Source organism: Canis lupus, chromosome 17, assembly GCF_011100685.1.
Source record: "Canis lupus familiaris isolate Mischka breed German Shepherd chromosome 17, alternate assembly UU_Cfam_GSD_1.0, whole genome shotgun sequence".
Taxonomy (NCBI): domain Eukaryota; kingdom Metazoa; phylum Chordata; class Mammalia; order Carnivora; family Canidae; genus Canis; species Canis lupus.
The window spans coordinates 59,925,799-59,941,010 of record NC_049238.1 but is presented as its reverse complement, the minus strand read 5'-3'; the positions used below and the strand labels follow the sequence as shown (position 1 = coordinate 59,941,010).

Below are 15,212 nucleotides of genomic sequence, written 5' to 3'. Positions count from 1 at the left end.
ATCAATAGAACGAATAGAGAACCCCAAAAAATGCCCACACATTTATGGTCAATTAATGTATGACAAAGGAGGCTTTTTTGCTTTATTTCACACACAAACATGTTTTATATATAATGTTTATTTGGAACATTACTCAGCCATAAAAAGATGGAATCTTGCTATTTGTGACAACATAGATAGACTTTGAGGGCATTATGCTAAGTGAAATAAATCAGGCAAAGACAAATACGGTATGACAATCACACCTAAAAAAAAAAAAAAGAACGGTGGATATTTAAAAAATATTTAGACTCCTGGTCTTCAGTCCCAAAAATTCTCAGTCAGTCTGAGGTTCCTAGGCACATATAGTACGTTGTTTTGAAATTCCACAGAACCACTGGTTTAAATTACAGTGGTGGTAGTAGAAAGGAAGTTACTTTGGTTTTCTGTTCCACCACAAAAACATATAAATGCAAACAATTGCTGTTTTTTTTTTTTTTCCTGGTTAGCTGCAAAATAGCTTTCTCTGAACATTTCCTCCCCACTCTGTCCATTAGCCGCAATGTTGAAATAGTCTCTCCTTGACTCCTAACTCTGGGAAACGAACTAGGGGTGGTGGAAGGGGAGGTGGGTGGGGGGTGGGGGTGACTGAGTGACAGGCACCGAGGGGGGCACTTGATGGGATGAGCCCTGGGTGTTATTCTATATGTTGGCAAATTGAACACCAATAAAAAATAAATTTATAAAAAAAAAAAAACTCTTTTTAGTCTCTCCTTGTAGTTTTTCCGGTGAAATAGTCTCTCCTTGTAGTTTTTCTGGTGAAATGCAAAGCTCTGTTTTTTTCTGCTCTTCCTTAAAGTGAAGTGAAAGCTCAGGGAACTCCTTGGAGCAGCCCTTAGAATTGCTAGGATAGGGATCCCTGGGTGGCGCAGCGGTTTGGCGCCTGCCTTTGGCCCAGGGCGCGATCCTGGAGACCCGGGATTGAATCCCACATCGGGCTCCCGGTGCATGGAGCCTGCTTCTCCCTCTGCCTATGTCTCTGCCTCTCTCTCTCTCTCTGTGACTATCATAAATAAATAAAAATTAAAAAAAAAAAAAAAAGAATTGCTAGGATAAGTAAATAAAATCAGGTCCTTAGGATGGAAGAGAACTTAGTACTGCATGCAGATGAGGATGTGTGGCTGGTATACTGGTAGAATTTTCTCTGCTTTAACTTTTTTTTTTTTTTAAACTATTCTTTTACCTGGCAGCAGAAAATAATCAGCTGCGTTCTGGCAGCTGACAACATCAGACAGCTGTTTCTGCACATTCAGCATAGTGACAGCCCAAATGGCTGCAGATCACTACAGAAGAGGTTCCCAGTTTCTAGGCAGAGAAACTGACACATAGGAATAGGAAGGGAGTCACTTAATGGCTTAGGGGCTGGCTGAGCTGGGACCAGAACCCAGGTGGCTTGGCTCCCAGCCTGGCTGACCACACTGCTACCCACATAGCCTGGGCTGACCCAAAACAAGCAGCCCATTGAGCAATTGCACAAACAACAATGAGTGATGGATGGTCAGAGCAAGAAACAGCCACAAAGCAACTGCAACCCCATCACTTCCTGGCCCCTAAATTTCCAGGCAAGCCTGTAAATTTGTGGTTACTTAATTGAGTTTGGCCCAGCTTTCAAATTTGGAAACTTTGTGGTCACTGCCAAAAGTAAAAGTCTGTCTTATAATGGGAGTGGAGAGTGCCTCCGAACTCTGTACCTGGTTCTAATAAGGTGGTAGTAGTGGAGTTAAGACTAGAAGGGCATTAAAAAAAAAAAAAAAAAAAAGGCTAGAAAGACAGGGTCAACAAATTAGCATAATTTCTTCCTGGGAGGGCTTTGGTGAAACAAGTCAACTTTAGATTTTTGAGGCTCCTCATCTGTGGATCTGTCCTCCTACCTCAGATTTAGCTAGCAAGGGGTGATTGTAATCAATGCAGTTCAGTTAGAATCTAATTAGATGACCAAGTCTCACTCTACTCTCCTCCTCAAATTTGCCACTGAACAGTAGCCAAAATTTGTAGTCCTCACATGCTTGAAGTCCAGGCCAAATGGCTCTGCTTGCCAATTTGTACTTTTGGTCCTGGGTGTGCCTCCTGCAAGGCACTCTGACCTGCTTGGCCTTGGTATGGCCTTAGGCCCAGCCCTAAATCAACACTAAACCTTGGGTGTCCCTAGGAGATAGAGCTGCCTGTCTAGGCAGCTTCCTGTTTCAGGTGTCCACTTCTAGTCTCGAGCTGGATAATTCCAAAATGTCTATGCTCCACCCTTCCCACTTAGAAACTGAGGACTTCAGGAAGTACTGAGGGGGAAAAGCTGTGATACAGTATTTGTTTTTAAAGAGGCCTAGTGGACACAATTTAAACAATAAACATTTTGAATATGCAGATCAGGTGCCACAACGTTAGGAATCTGAATAGAAATGTAGGATTTCTTTGGTCAGATTATAGGAAGGGCTGGTCCCATTTTGTGTTTGTCATAAAGAGTAGATTAAATGGATCTTTACTAGAAATAGTCCACACTCTTCCTTTTATTTATTTAATAAATATGGAAGGTCTGCTATATGCTAAAGCTTATGTTCTCATAGCCATAGCCCATTGTAACTCACATAGCACACATGTGAGTTGTTTTATATAATAGTTTCCTGTATTTTACTAAGGTGTAAAGATCCTTGATGCCTGGGATTATGTCTTATTCATTTTTGTGTTCCTAATATCAAGGAGCACGGTACCTTGCACATAGTAGGGGCTTAATGAGTTTGAATTGAATTATGCTGTAAAGCTCTTAAGAGGAATTAATAAAAACAGCGACACTTTTTCCGATTGCGCTAAGGCAGACATGTTATCACTGTGCAAGTATTAAGTGTTTTTAGAGAAGTATGTTCACTTCACGAGTGACGGAAGAAGACTGCAGACCTGGGTGGAGACTGGTCTGGTAGCAGCATTGTTAATGCTCCTCTGGTCAGTCCAGAATGACAGTGAGGAGTCACCAGAATTTCGGTCTTCTCCTTCCAAAGTATTTTCACCCCCTCACCTTTCCAGAACTACCTGCCTCTTTCCGCTTCTTCCCAAAGGGCTGGAGCCAACTGACTCTACATCAAAGTCTCAAGAGCCTACCCGTTCCCTCCCCTCCCAGCTCCGGTTCAAGAACTCTCCAGATCAGAGGCCTTAAGAACACAGGCCAGGAAAACACGGGGTCACACGCGGGGCAGGCGCCAAACTGGCCGCAGCCCTGAGAGCGGCGCGGCAGGCGGGGCTGCTACGGGGCGGGGCGGGGCGGGGCGGGGCAGGTCGGGGCGGGGCCGGGCGGGCGGAGGCCTGGGGGCGGCTGGGGTGTCACCACCAACCCGCTCCGGCCGGAAACTGGCGCTAGTTTCCGGCCGGACGGCCGAAAGCCACCGATCCCGAACCAGCCGCCGGAGTCGGAGTGGAGACGGGGTGTGGAGCAGGCAAAAAGCCACTGGGGGAGGCCAGTCCCGATCAGTGCCTTCTGGCTCCAGCTTCTGATCCCGTGCGGAGCAGCAGCCGCGGTCGCAGCCTCCGCCACCGCCTCCGCCTCCATCGTCGTCGGGGGAGGGGCCAGCCGGACCCCGGGGTCACAGCAGAGGAATGAGGAGAGGCGGCCGGGCCCCGCGCTCCGCCCCGGCCTAGGGCCTTGCCCCGGGAGCCGCGAGGGTAACGGAGCCCCCTGCCCTGTCACCCTCCCCCGTCCGTCCCGCCCCTCCCGCGTCTTCGGACTCCCAGACCCTGACCCCCTGATCTCCACTGTCCCCCGTCTCTTTTCCGATGATATTCCACCCGGCGCCACCGCCTCCCGGCACCTCTCCGCGCCCCGGCTGTGCCCGCTTCGTCCCAGCCTTCCCCCGTTACTCCTCCCTTCAACCTGCGCCCCGCGTCCCCGGCCCCCTCCCCGCGCCCGGCCTCCCTCGCCAAGCGCTGCCGGGCGGTCTGGACAGTCCTCCCTCGTTAGCTAGACTTTCCGGGAGGGATGGTGGAGTTTGAAGGGGGTTGAGCGTGCGGGCTGCCCCCTATCCTGCCCCCATAGTAGGATAAAGTTCACTGTGAAGTCTCTAGAAAAGTACAACGAAGAGAAAACAAGCTTGTTTTCCCCTGTAGATAGACAAACTGAGGTGCGTCCAGTAATGGAGGAAGGGAGCGAAGAAGGTGTGCGGGTGTGTGGGTGAGAGAGAGAGGGAGACTGATTGATAAATTCTAGGGCAGACTTGTGAACTTGAGAAAAAAAAGTTGCCATGAGCCGATGGAAACTTTAGAAGCTGATGATGAGTAAGCTGGGGGCTGCGTGATCTCACTCCTCTTCTCATAATTACTAGGTTAACGGTGTGGCTCCGGTTGGGATGGAATGGGATTTGTTTACTGGGCCGGCGTATTTTTAGCTTGTCGGCTCACAAGGACCAGAGCTTTGAGTCTCCCTGAGTCTCTCTCCGTCTCCGTCTCTGTCTCTGTCTCTCTCCCTCCCTGTCTAGGTAGTCTGTCTAACCTAGGTGGTTCCTCTGGGCACGATACTGATAGAGAGATTAAGTTGAAAGAAGTGGACTGGTGAGATTATATGGAAGAAAGTCTCCCCCACGCTCTTCAGGGGGGTTTCCTTTTCATAAATGCAAAAGCAGGGATTAGCCGGACTTTGAGTTTTGTTTTGTTTTGTTTTGTTTTTACTCATATGTAAAATGCTTTTTAGAAAAACCAGAAGCTGGTAATTTTTCAGTCTTGGCTTGTCATGCTGTATATTTAGGAGGTCTTTGAGGAGGTTACATCCCTTTGTCTTTCAGAATCTATAAGATGGAAAAGGACAAGAAGAGGTAGTGGCAAGGCTAGTCCAAAAAGATAGCAAATCCTGCATTTTAAAAAAACATTTGGAAAATTTCTTTTCTAGTAAACGAGAGAGCATTCCTGGTGGAGTGAGGATAGCAGGGACTTATGCTAGGTGACTAGGGAGAATTAGGCTTATAATTAAAAGTTTGCCGTGCACAATTTGTAAATGAATACATTATAGGCAAACAATTATACTCTTTGTCCTCATTGTTTTTCTGAACAGTTCTTTTAAAGTTTAGGAACCAACCTGCTGTGCTAGTCTATTGATATTTTGAGGGCTGAACAGAACTGTAAAATAAATGAATTTGATGTTGCTCTTCTGAAGTGTGAATACCAGTCTTGTTCTAACTTCACTAGCTACCCGCATGCCTCAGAGCACCTCCCAGAGTTAAGTGGCCAGTTACTATGTACTTAGTGCTCACAAATGAGTACAAATATTAGCTCATGCTAGGAATAATTGAGAAGGTAAATATGCTGAAAAGATCTTCCAAAACTGAAATAGATTATTTTTTGATTTTTTTTTCCATTTTGGAGTATCAGCACCCTTCTGCCAATAATTATCCATTAACATGAATAATTTAGAATTGAACAGATATCCACTTTGGGCATTATGCATTCAAGCAGGAAGGAAAGATGGAAGGAAGATAATTTCCAAACTATTACTAATTTTTTGTTGTTGTTGCCTGACTCAATCTATCCCTTTCATTTAATGCCAAAGACTCCCTTGTGGGGGGAAGAATGTAAACCTTTGCCAGAAAAAGGGCTGTCTGCTGATTTGTATAAGGCAGGCTGAACAGTAATGAATGGTAATTGTTAGTTGGACTTGGTGGAGTTAGGTCACTAACAACTTGGAAATATTCCTGAAGCTTTATTTTCTTAATCTCCTTCTTTTGGGGACCCCTACTGAAAAAAGATTTAATTTGGAGGGAAAAATCAAATTTTTAAAAATCACACACACCCTCCCAGAGTTTGTCGACTATCAATAATTGTCTTAATTTGTGAGTCAGTTTATGCCAATTATTATTGATGTCTGGAAAATTCTATTTATATCAATGGGATGATTAAGGGAGATTTTTGAATCAGTACAATTTGAAATAGGATTGGAGGCTGTGGATTAAAGTCATAAAGAGGCATGACCTGTGGAGTTAGATAGAACTTGGTTCAAATCTTGATTATGGCATTTATTATGTGACCTTGGACAATTTACTTCTCTATCCTTATTTATAAAATATGTATGAGCAGTCAAGCAAATTAAATAGTTATTCTTTGTTAGGAGTTTATGAAGAGAAAAGAACTTCCATTCAGAAAGTATATTTATTTCTATTTATATCAACCTCCCCTGCATTTATTATTTGGTGGCTGGTGGGTTAGGCTGGGCATGGGGATTGAAGCAGTTGAATAAGTAGGAATAGCATAGGGCAGCCTAATAGTCTAGCACTATTGCCATTTTTCAGAAGGCATTGTTTGGGGTTTTGAGATTCAGTATATGTAACCCAGTGAATTATGATTAAAAACAGTATTAAAAATAAATTTTCAAATTGTTATGGGCACTAAGTGCCACTTGTTAAAGTTTTCAAGCTTCCCAAGCATGCTTAAGCATGCTAAGGATCGGGGATCCCTGGGTGGCTCAGTGGTTTAGCGCCTGCCTTTGGCCCAGGATGTGATCCTGGAGTCCTGGGATCGAGTCCCATGTCAGGCTCCTAGCATGGAGCCTGCTTCTCCCTCTGCCTCTTTATGTCTATCATGAATAAGTAAGTAAGATCTCTTTAAAAAAAAAAACAAACAAAACAAAACAAAAAAAAACACTACTTCTCTTAAAGAAAAAAAAAAGCATGCTAAGGATCCTGGCAGATCCTTGTGAGGCGCTTTGTAAAGAGCACCTCCTCTTTTACCCCAGACATTCTCCCATCAAGGGAAAATCCTGAGACCGTGCTTTGAAGTGTGGCTTCAGCAGTGTCTTCCCAATAGAAATTTGGGAGCTGTGAAATCTTCTCAACAGCCCCTGATAAATTCAGGTAATTAAAATCTGTGTAATTGGGGCAGCCCAGGTGGCTCAGCGGTGTAGAGCCACCTTCAGCCCAGGGTGTGACCCTGGAGACTCGGGATCGAATCCCATGTCAGACTCCCTGCATGGAGCCTGCTTCTCCCTCTGCCTATGTCTCTGCCTCTCTCTCTCTCTCTGTGTCTCTCAAGAGTAAACAAATAAAATCTTTAAAAAAAAAAGATATAAAAAATCTGTGTAGCTGGAATATAGATGGAGGGCAGTTTTAGGAATGCCAGAACTCAGTTGAGTTTTTGATATGATGGAAGGTTTTTTTAGGAAAAGATTTATTTATTTGATAGAGTGTACATGAGCATGAGTGGGAGTGGCAGAGGGAGAGGGAGAGAGAATCTCAGGCAGACTCTACGGGGAACACAGAGCCTGATGTGGGGTTCAGTCTCAAGACCCTTGAGATCATGACCCAAGCCGAAATCAAGAGTCATATGGTCAGTAGACTGAGCCATGCAAGGCACCCTTGCATTTTGTTTTGTGAAGTAAGAAATCCTGGCTACATAATGATTGAGCACTCTTGTGGATAAAGCTCTCTCCAAGCTCCAGTGACAGGCTTTGGGAAGATAGAAAAGATATAAAGACAGGTTTCCTTGCCCCTAGGACAGGGATAGGGTTGTGGAAGGTGATTTATATAAATGGGAAGGCACACTATTACAAGCTTTAATATTTAGAGCATAACATATAAACAAAACCAAGTTTAATGTGCTATAAATGGAGTACATAAAGGCTAGAAAACTTGAAGTAACAAAGAGTCTGTGAGATTAATTAGGGAAGATATCTGAATCGGCAAAATTTGCAATGGACTTGGAGGCTGTGGATTAGAGTCATAAAGAAGCATGGCCAATGAATTTAGACAGACTTGGTTCAAATCTTGACTATGTGATCTTAGACAATTTACTTGTCTATCCTTATCTGAAATATGTGTGAGCATTCAAGTAAATGAATAGCTATTCTATGTTGAGTAGAAGAAAATAAAAGATCTTCCAGGCAGAAAGTATAGAATGCAGCATGCAGTGATGGTATGAATGACTAAGTTGTGTTTGTTGGGAGCATAAATGAGAGGGACTGGAGAGAATGTGGGTGGTCAAGTCATGGGTAGAGCAGGCAAGAGGGTGGAGGGGACTCAGAGGCCAGACTGTTGGGTGTTGATGGAAGGGTCAATAGAGTCATTGTAGGTTCTTGAACAAAGAATAGATTTAATGAAAAGTATTGAGCCTTCTGGTCCAGGAACTCAGGGACAAGGAATCAGGCAGGCACCGGTACATTGTAACTCTTTGGTTTCTCTTCTGGACCATCTTGGCCTAAAGGGATCATCTAGGAGACATAGGATTCCTTGCAGAAGTTTTGTGGTCATACGTCTTACTAACTATGCTGAGCTCTGCTTGTACCTGTCTCAAATTGTACTATGCGCTTGTGGGCTAGTTGGATTATCCTCAATAGTTTATGGTAAGGAAGTATCGTGTTTTAAGTACATTTAACTTTCAGTTATCTCTGCTATAATAGCGAACAGTAGTATAAGTAATTCAGAACTTTTTTTTTTAATTTATTTTTTATTGGTGTTCAATTTACTAACATACAGAATAACCCCCAGTGCCCGTCACCCATTCACTCCCACCCCCCGCCCTCCTCCCCTTCTACCACCCCTAGTTCGTTTCCCAGAGTTAGCAGTCTTTACGTTCTGTCTCCCTTTCTGATATTTCCCACACATTTCTTCTCCCTTCTCTTATATTCCCTTTGACTATTATTTATATTCCCCAAATGAATGAGAACATATAATGTTTGTCCTTCTCCGACTGACTTACTTCACTCAGCAATTCAGAACTTAATATGGAAATTTCTTGGTTAGAAAATCATTATTTTTAAAGCCAGATTCATTTTAATGTTTTGAGGATCATACTGATGTTGAAATGAATTTGCATTTCTAAGCCTATATTACCTGATGGTGAGGAGGTTATACTGATGATGAAGAAGAACAGTCAAACTTTGTTTAAAGATTATGCCTCAGAAATCCTGTAAATTGGATAATCCATTTATGGATAATTAAGACTGGGCTATATGAATATATTAATGAAGACCAGTTTCTTTTCAAAATCTGTGCAGGTCCAGTGTGGCCACTTAGGCTGTATGCCTTATGCCTAAGAGCGATTTATAGATGATGCCTATGTTGTAGCCAGAATGAGTCTTCAATCACAGTATCTGGAGGAATCCTATTGTGTCATGTTGCATTGTTGAAGATGAAGGTGGCCTTTTCAAAGGACTTGGCTTTGTAGAGGCTCTTCCAGATAGTAACTCCACTAAAAAACCATCAGGTTTTTCCTCCTTAAGTAAACTTGTTTGAAAATCTGGCCAATTAAAAAAAAAATTAAAGGAATGAGGAGCAGTGTCCACATTTAATAAACAAACAAAAGATCACATGCCTGTTCTTCCAACCTTGTTCTTTAAGTTGACTTGCTTTCCTTCATCCCTGCCTACCCTCCCCGCCCCCACCTTCTCACAGTCATTACCAAACTATGTGCTTATGATGTCATGAGCACAGGATTATTATTTACTTCTTGAGTCAGGAGATTGTAGTATTTTTGAGTGGAAATCAGAGGTGGAAGTCAGGAATCTTAATTTATACAGTTTAGTTCAGGATTATTTTCAGCTGTGTTTTTTAGGATTATGTCTCTTTTTTTATTTCTCTAAGACATAGTTTTGGGTAGGAAAAGTTACTAAACTTTTATTTTTAATGACTTTTTTTTTTTAAAGATTTTATTTATTTATTCATTCATAAGAGACACACACAGAGAGAGAGAGGCAGAGACCCAGGCAGAGGGAGAAGCAGGCTCCCTGAAAGGAGCCCAATGTAGGACTCGATCCTGGATCCCGGGATCACACCCTGAGCCCAAGACAGACGCTCAACTGCTGAGCCACTGAGGCATCCGTAGTGACCTGCTTTGAGTTTAGTTTTATGCTAGGTTTATGCATAATGCAGAGGATTAAAAAAAATGACTATTTTGTGCCCTTGAAGAGTTTACAGTCTAGCTGGGAGTAAGGAATATAGGAAGATGTGAATACCTATTGAGCCTCTATTATGCCAGACAAATAAAAGGAAGAAAATGAGAAATCGTATTATTGCTTGTATAGTACAGACCTCAGACCGTATGTATTTGGGGAGAAGGGCACTCAATTCCTATCACAGAGGAATTGTAACTTATCCCAGATCTTGAAAAAGTAAACCAAATTGTCTCAGGTACAAGGGGTGAAGATGAACCAAATAACAACAAAATCATTTCATTTTGGAGCTGAGAGGGATCAAGCAAAAGCCTGGACCAGGCTTGGGTTTTCTTGGGGCAGTGATAAGACTGAGCTGAGTAGCAGTGAATAGTAGTGAAAGAAGTGGTTAGGTTGGTTAGGAGCTATGTTTTAGAGGGGCCTTAAAAGGCAGGCTTTTAAGTTGAGATTTTAAATGATAGGAAATAGTGAACCACTGCGAATTTTTGAGGAGGACAGTAATATGATTACAGTAGGAAACAGGTGGTCGAGGAGGGAAGAAGGATAAGGTGATGAGACCTGAACTCAAGTTGAAGGAGGTGGGATAAGGAGAGAAAGAGGGAAAAAGATTGTGGAGAAAAAGTTGAAGTCAGTGGGGATTGGATGTAGCAGATGAAAGAGAGTGATCCATCAAGTATGACTATGACATTTTAAGCTTGGGTTTCTGAGACATTGAGATAGGGAAGTTAGGAAGGTTTCCTCATTTTGTAGGGGAATTTGATGAGTTCAGTTTGAGATACAAAGTGGCAATGAAATGCCCAAGTAAAAGCTGAACCGGTTGTTACAGATGAGCCCATAGCTGGTGGAGAGTAGAGTCAGAGGTTAATACATTTGGAAATGTGGTTTTGCAGTTCATCAACATGGATATGGTAGCTGTAGCCAAGAGAATGAATAAGCTCTCTGAAGACTAGAGTTTAGGGAAAGAGCAAAAGGCCAGAGATAATGGTAGTGATAAACTCAATTATTCTACACTCTTTGGGCCATCTTAATTGACTTCTTTGTCCTTTCTTGTTTTCTGTTCCTTTCCTCCCAACTCCAGCAAACATCCCTTGAACGTCTCTTACCTTGTAAGCACTGTCTTAGGTAGGCACTGAGGAAACAGATGAGTCAGACAAGTTCTCAACCTACAAGGAGTTATGGATCCAGGGGGAGGAGACAGATGCATAAATATATAGATATATGAAGTGTGTAGTAGTTGTTGTGACAGAAGTTATGTAGGGGGATAAGTAGCGGTCTAAAGGTCATTTCTGCCTTGGGCATGCAGAGGTTGGAAAGTGCCTCCCAGAGGAGATGACATCTGAGATGAGTCTTGAAAGATGAGTTAAGGGTGTAGCCTACAGAAGGCAGGGAGAAGTACACTCCAGGCTGAGAAAACAGCATGAACAAAAGCTTAAAGGAACAAAACAGCCAGACTTCTTCAGGTAACTTTTAAGTAATTATTGTGGCTGGAGGACAGGGTTGGAGGGCAGGGATGAGTCTGGTGAAGTAGGTAAGGCTGATCATGGACAGCTTTAGCTTGTGCTGCAGTAAATGATGAGCATTTCAGGGTTTTAAAGCACTGGATGAAAAAGTAAGTTTCAACTTGTAGAAAGATTGTTTTGTCAGTGGTGTAGAGGGTGCGTTGGAGAGGAACAAAAGCAAAAGGCTTTTAAAGTGCGTTTATTATGCTTAACAGTAACACATTGATTACTGAGTGATCATGTTTGTAGACTCATGGAATCAGAGACTACAGGGACTGTTTCTTAGTTTACCTTGTTTATTTTCAGAGGGCATACCTGAGATTTACTCAGGATCTTAGAAGTAGTTTTGTAATAGCTTGGTCTGGAATTCAATCTCCAGTGGCTATAATGTGGTTGGTGATTAATAAATGTCATTTCACCTCTCTGATTCCCTGACGTCCTATTCCGGTGTTTGTTACATCCTGCCACAGTGCACTGTGCTAGAAGACATTCCATCCCATTGTCATTTTTACCAGTCCAGAGTGAACAGTGGCTTTTTCCCAGGTCTGACTGAAGAAGATCTGCTCTGAGAGTACTTTGGGGGAATAGGGACTTTTGACCTGGGGCAGTTGGGTGCCCTGGAGTGGAGTGAATAGGATGTTAGGATTATTCATCTGTAATGATTCAGATGTAGAAGAATGTCAGGGTATTTATTGAGTGTGCAGGTGTAATTATCTCTCTTGCTAAATTCCCTTCAAGTTGTTTTCTTTTAAACTTAATTTTAGATTGTGCCAGTGAAACTTTGGTAGAGGAAATAGGCTTGGATAAATTGGTTACCCACAAAAAGGATATTTATCTAAAAAAACCAAGATTTGTCATTATACTTGTGTTCTAAATTTTCCTTTCCTGTGTTTTTAAATTTTGGGGTGTGTATGTGTGTGTGTGTGTGTATATATATATATATATATATATTTTTTTTTTTTTTTTTAAGTAAGGTGTAGGCCCAACATGGGACTTGAACTCATGACACTCAGATCAAGAGTTGCATGTTCTACTGACTGAGCCAGCCAGGTGCCCCTTCACTGGGTTTTTGTGAAGGGAAATTGGGTTTAAAGTGCTAAATGAGGGTTTGGGTTTTGTGTTTCAGTCATTTTGTTAGAGAAGAACAGAACAGGATAGAAGGATATCTTAGAGGTTCTTAGATTCCCCTGGGAAAGGTTGGGCTACAGGGGATGTGGAAGGATGGGTACCTTCCATTGATAAGTCTTCCCCCAAACTTAACTGAGTTGTGATTTCTTTACCCTCCTCTCTGGGCTCTGTCCACATCTCCAGAGATGGGCCTTGGTTTGGAAACTGTCCACTTAAACAGAATTGCCAATTCTTAATTCTTTCTCAAGTGGGCAAGGGTACATTTTGTTTTTGTGAGTGTTTGTAGGGGGAGGAAGGGAGAGAGGAGGCACAGAATAACTACTCAGTGAGTCTTTATCTGAATTCCTATGTAACTAGAAGTTTCCTTGGCTTATTTTTTTGGGGGGGGGGGAGAAGACTTGGTTATACTGGCATTTATGTTGTGTGGGAGCATGGTTGTCACTCTCCTTGGATATCTGATTTAGGATGGCAATAAAAACTTCCTTCTTGTCTGTATCTGTTAGCCTTCCCCCCACCCTGTTCTGACTGCCTTTTGTGCACACTCTGAGGGATGAAGGATCCTGTTCAGTTGAGAGCCAGACTAATCAAGTGTTCCCTGAAAGTTTAGGGAAAGCATCTTAATCCTGATCATTATTTTTGGGTTAGTGACTCCACTGTTTTTCCAGTCACCTGGCCCTTTCTTAATTTCCAAATTTTGAATAATGAGATATTTTGAATATTTAGAAAAGTCCAGGGGAAAAAAAACCCCAAGACATTTTTTTGCCCATAACCCACATTTTATGGATATTAACATTTTGTCATATTTGTTTTAGATCTCTTATTCTGTTTAAGATATAATGTTAGATATAGCTGAGTCCTACTGTGCATCCTTTCCTCTTTCCTCTTTATTGGGAAATGACTACTGGCCTGATTTGCTACCTATTATTCAATTTCATGTTTTATACTTTATTTTTTATGTATTTTAGGTACATATAACATACATAAACAACATGTAGATTTGAAACCTTACATAAATGGAATTGTACTGTATGTATCCTTTTGCAATTTCCCCCCTCAATATTGTTTTTCAGATGTGTCTTCATGTAGATCTAATTCACATAATCATCTAATCTTTTAGCCTCTTTCCTCCAATGCCCTTTTCATTTGTCCTGTTGAAAAATATCCTACCCATCAAAGTCCCAGTTTAAACTATATCTTCCATGAAAACTTTCCTGACTTTTTTTTTCCTCCAACAGGATATGATCTTTCCCACTTCTGAATTCTCCTCTTATTTTATTCATACTTGTTTGGTAGTAGTTGTATATTTTTGTGTTTTTGTTTATTTGTGCCCTTAGCATGCCATTTCTACTACACTATGAGCTCCCTGACAGCAGAGAAGTTTGTTTTATTTTCTGTCTCTCCTGGGGCTTGCCACAGTAACTTATACATGGTAGGCATTTAGTAACTATTAGTGACTAAATGGTTAATTAATGAACTAAAAAAATAAAGACAATCCTTTGTGTTGATGAACTGTTAGTTATGAGAATGATAGTGGCCCCCATGAAAATAGAGCTTGTAAAGAAACATTCAGCACTGAAAGTTAAATAAAATGCTCATAAATAGCAGGGGCAATCAAGACTAACTTCCTGCAGATGAGCAAACATTCCCTGAGAAATGAAATGGGAATTGATTGATGATATCATCCAATGAGGATATTCCTGGGAATAGATCCTGATGGCATTTGTGAGGCAGTGTGCTCCTGTGGCTATCAAATTCTGCTGTTGTCATCAAGGTCTTGACACCCTCACTCGAGATGGGATACTGGTGTTGAGAAAAAGCAGCCTCTCTGTTCACTTAATAAACACTGCTGAGATCCAGGAATTCTTAGGGCCCTAAAGAAGAGGGCCTAATATACACATTTGTACATACATTTATATGTATGTACGTATACTTTTAATACTTGCCTTTTTTATTGAAACCACATTGTATCTCAGTAGAATGTTTTGAAGCTTTTTTAATTCTGGGAGGTGCGGTCCCAATATAACATCATTTCAGCCTCGCGGAAGCTTTTCCATTCCCTGCCAAGTCGAAATTAAATATTAAATGAAACTATATGAAATTGCAATTTTGTAGGTAAAAGCAGTCAAATATTGGCAGTTTTGTATGGTTAAATCTTATAGTCCAGTTTTGATTTTCTCTTGGCATTCTGCAGAACATTATCATCGACCTTTTTGAAGTGGATAATCCTAAATCCATTTATAATTCTAAAACACATTTCTGAACTTTAATTTGCAACCAGTTTTCTTTTGTAGTTATCTTAAGCTCAAGTGTTTAGTAAAATGTTTGTATTTTTCAACACATATTAAGTATGTAATGGGTAAGGTTGTACGGGGAAGGTAAGGATTGTAGGCCAGAATACACTGGGGGAAATAAGCCTGTATTTAAGACTTTTGCTGCAGTAGCTACATACAATTGATTGAATTGCCTTTAAGGAGCATACACTTTGTTTGAGTAAATGTCCCCTCACCCTGCACTTCCTGCCATCCCAATGTCTCCTCTTCAGTCTTGATAAGGGAGATCTGGTGGTGGGGAAAACCATGGAAGAGAAAATTACCTGTGGCCCTTGATTTTATTTGGAGACTTAACAGGAAAAGAAGTTATGAGCCCTAGCTCCTGGCACCAGACTCTTACTTTGTAGTGCTCCAAACAGTTCTTCGTTT

The 15,212-nt window shown here is 41.8% G+C and overlaps 1 protein-coding gene across 2 annotated transcripts in view; it reads left to right on the top strand.

The window, feature by feature from the left end:
- Nucleotides 1–3,344: 3,344 nt before the first annotated feature.
- OTUD7B (OTU deubiquitinase 7B) overlaps nucleotides 3,345–15,212 on the top strand; it is a 55,465-nt gene continuing 43,597 nt past the window's right edge. The window contains exon 1 of one of the 2 annotated variants that reach the window (XM_038562084.1): nucleotides 3,345–3,684. The gene's annotated coding sequence lies outside the window, so the exon portion shown is untranslated. The remainder of the gene's footprint in view (nucleotides 3,685–15,212) is intronic. The other variant, XM_038562083.1, reaches the window with a different exon arrangement.